At 34.0% G+C, this 3,887-nt stretch overlaps 1 long non-coding RNA gene across 1 annotated transcript; it reads left to right on the forward strand.

Annotated features, from left to right (window-relative positions):
* The first annotated feature begins 386 nt into the window (after positions 1-386).
* LOC133816609 (uncharacterized) lies at positions 387-3,442 on the forward strand. The gene is made up of 3 exons (XR_009885369.1): positions 387-500; positions 583-661; positions 3,325-3,442. It is a non-coding gene; the product is annotated as an uncharacterized LOC133816609 (long non-coding RNA).
* The last annotated feature ends 445 nt before the right edge of the window (positions 3,443-3,887 follow it).

Here is a 3,887-nt window from a genome sequence, read left to right on the forward strand (position 1 = left end):
TGAATGGACCTTAAGTTAAATTTTATTATGTGATTAATTAAATTACATGTGAGAGACATTTAATTTAATTAATTAATGTTAAGTTTGGTGATTAAAACTTAATAAAAGTGAAAAGGGTGTCAAAAGCCAATTTGGACTTTTCTTCTTATGAAACCTTTATTAACCATTATTAAAAAAAAAAAAATGAAATGATCATATATGGCAAAGGGTTGGCCGGCCATGTGGTGTTTAGGTGGTGTGAACCCAACTTAATAAAGATAAAATCTCATTTTAACTAAGTCAAGTCAAGTGGGCAAGTGGGAGGAAAACACTTGAGTGTTTTTGAGATAAATTAGATAGTATATAACTCTTCCATCCCTCCCCAACCGACCACACCACCCTCTCTTATTCACTCATCTGATTTTTTAAGACCTTTCAAAGTGTTCTCTCCATTTTTCAAGCCCAAGAACACCAAGGAAACTTTGAGGCTAAGTCTTGGTCTAGGAAGTATTTTCCCTAAGGTAAACTTTCACTAATCTAGGTTTTTGTAAAGTTTTAAGCATAGAGTTTCAAATAGCTAATTGACTATGTTGTTGGGGGAAGTTTGTTAGGGTTTTTGAAAGGTTTTGAAGGAGTCAAAGCTTATAGGAAGGTCCAAACCTTAAGCAAGAACACCAAAGAGGTAAAAAGTTTACTTTTGATGAGTTTGTTGTAGGGTTTTTAGTTTTAAGCATTATTTTGTATATCTAATGCTTAGAGTTTCTTGTTGATGATGTAATAAGGTTATGGTAGTTGTTTAATAATTTTTATGATGCATGTGTATTGATTTTTGAAAATGGGAACCAAAACCCCCAAGGGTTTTGTAGGATACCCTAAAACAAAACATGTTTTAAGCTGTGACTTCCAAGGGGTCAAGCAGCCACTGTATATTGTTTTTGTAAAATTAAATTGTACTGTGATGTTGTTGAGATTGAGTACATAAAATTGAGCTTTTGAAACACTAAAAAATGTTTAGAAATGAGTAAGTTATGATATTTCAAAGTTTAGGTAAAAAACTGTTTTTTCGTATTCTTATTTTCGGAACCAAATTTGGACAGCCACTGTATAGAGCAAATGAACCCAGTTTTTTCTAAAATTTTGTGGACATATTTCTGGCATAACCTATTAGTCCACTGTAAAATTTGGTAAGAAAATATTAAACGGTTTGAAAGTTATTAACTGTCAAAGTTTGGAAAAAAATAAGGACTTGAAAATAAGGTCATTTTTACCTCATTGTTGGAAAATGATTTCACCAATAAAAATGCTCATTTTGACCTAAGATTTTACAAAGACCTAAATGGCATAACAAAAATGGAATTGGGAAATTTTGGAAACAATTGGGTAAGTAAATTTCAAGTTATGAACTAACGAAGTATGTAGTTAAAAATGTGAAAATTAGGTTTTTCACACTTAGTGTAAAAATGAGATTTTGGAACATAAGGTAAAAAGTAAAATTTTGCTTATTTCAAGATATAAATTGGTAAGTCTTGAAATCATATTTTCACTAAAATTATCCCTTTGAGTTTAAATGAATTATTTTTATTAAAGAGTTTTTATTCTTTCTAAAAATAAGAGATTTAATTTATTAATAGTTAATAAATTAAAAGAGGGTTTAAAACCCTATATTTTGAGAAAATAATTAAATAAATTATTTTCCTAGTAAGTGAAATTGATTAATTGCTTTTGGAAAATTAATTAGTCAAGATGAGAAATTTATAACGGTTTTCCTAATTAAGACAAATTAGGCAATTTTCTTAAAACGATTTTTAGATATTAAAACCTTAAGAAAAATAAAAGGAAAATTTAAAGAGTTTATTTTCTTTACAAATAATTAAGGAATTTATTTGTATTTTCTAGATATAATACCGGCTAAAATCTTACATATTTTAATCGACTAGTCGAAAGTGCGGGTTAATAGCGATACCTTGAAAGAGTAAGATTTTTAGCGGGTTGTGGGGAAATACCATTGTGATACCCGAGCCTAGGTATCGAGACCTTAGGATAGGTCTCCCCGAGACTTAGGGTTTAGTCTCGAATATTTTGTATAACTTTCCTTAATAGGTTTAAAACCAAATAAGGATTATAAATCCTTACAAATGACTTTTATTAAAATGACCAAACTGCCCAAAATAATAATAATGAATTATTAGTGCCATAATTAATCCGAGTATACTGTATGGATAACTACAGTATTGGCTAAGCGTAACTGGACTGAACGTTGGAGGGTGAAAACTTGCTGAGCGCTAAGGACTCCAAGTAAGTCAACTTATATTGTATGGCTGCAACATGAAATGATTATTGTCTTGTATGTTAGTATAGGGATACATGCATATACATAGGCTGTCATAGAAAGTTGCTTAGAGACGTTAGTCTAGTGAGTGCTGATTTAGAAAATATGAACGGTAGAAGTCCGTCATATCCTAGACGGTTGATCCCCGTCACACTGCTTGATTTTATTTATGTCCGGTTCATTACCGCGACGAGTGGCCATGAGATGAGGGTAAGCTGGTTAAACCTAGGGGCGCCAAGATAAATGGGACCTAGGGGCCCTCATGCTTACTTAATCATTGGACGGTTAGAATCCGAGCAAGTGCTCTGATAAGTTATACCCGGATAGCAGCCGTGAATATTGGCCATTCCGTGAGAGTGCCTAGAGATACTAGGGGTTGCCAAGATTGAGTGAGGCTGAACACCCTAGGGGTAGCTGCTCACCAGCACCACTGATTAACATAGAAGTCTCCGTAAAACCGTGTAAATTGGATTACACTCTTGGATAAGTAGCGATGCCCTAGGTAACACGATAGTTACCCTTGATGAGAATATTTATTGGCTAGATCTTAGTGTGGAGACTCGGTTCTCTTTTACAGATTAGCAATTATGTTGGAGGGCGCGTTCGCCTGAATTGTTGGAAATTGTCGAGCGTTGGTCTCGAATTATATTGTGATATAATATATCTGCTTGCTCTGGGATTTTCTAAGTGCAGGGATATAATTGTTGATAAGATGTAGTTGTGATATAATATATCTGCTTGCTCTGGGATTTTCTGAGTGCAGGGATATAATTGTTGATAAGATATAGTTGTGATATAATATATCTACTCGTTCTGGGATTTTTCTGAGTGCAGGATTTTTATCTAGTTACGAATTAATTTATCATTGGTTATCAGGCATGACCATAAGTTTGCCAGGACGCTTTAGCGTTCTTGAAATTGATTGTGTAGGGTCCGGAACCCTAATTCTCTACATGCTTTGTTTGAAAGTTGATCTTACTAAGCGTTTTCGCTTACCTAGTTGTTTCATGTTGTAGGTAAGAGCAAGGGCAAGGCAGAGCAGTGAGCGCTGGAGTCTTCCTTGCAAATGTACATGTGGACCGACCTTTTGGGAAGCCTTTTTATTTTTGGAAATGTTGTGTAATTTTCCTAAACTAGGCTCACTCTAATCTTTATAAAACATATTTGTAACTAAATGTTAAGTATGGCCATACGACTTTTTAAAAAGTTTTTTTTTCTATGGGTTTTTGAGACATTTTGTTAAATAAAAACATTTATATTTCCGCATTATTGAGTCTTGAAAATCCGGGTCGTTACAAAAGCTGTCACTTGGGCCTTCTGGCCCTGGCTCTAAGTGACTAGCTATAGGTTAGACAAGCGCTTTTAGTTTTCATCAAACTTGAGGTCGGTCTGACATTAATGCTCACGATGAGTCATTCAATGCAGAAGTCAATTAGATCTAATCTTTGTCGGCTTGCGTTAAACATGCTGAGACCGTTCTTGACTTATTAGTTAATACCATGTGGCCAGTGCTCAGTGCTACTGCTGAACTTGACTAATGAGTCACAACTTCACAGTTAATACTGACACCATTTCCAAT

This window comes from Humulus lupulus, chromosome 2 (assembly GCF_963169125.1).
Source record: "Humulus lupulus chromosome 2, drHumLupu1.1, whole genome shotgun sequence".
Taxonomy (NCBI): domain Eukaryota; kingdom Viridiplantae; phylum Streptophyta; class Magnoliopsida; order Rosales; family Cannabaceae; genus Humulus; species Humulus lupulus.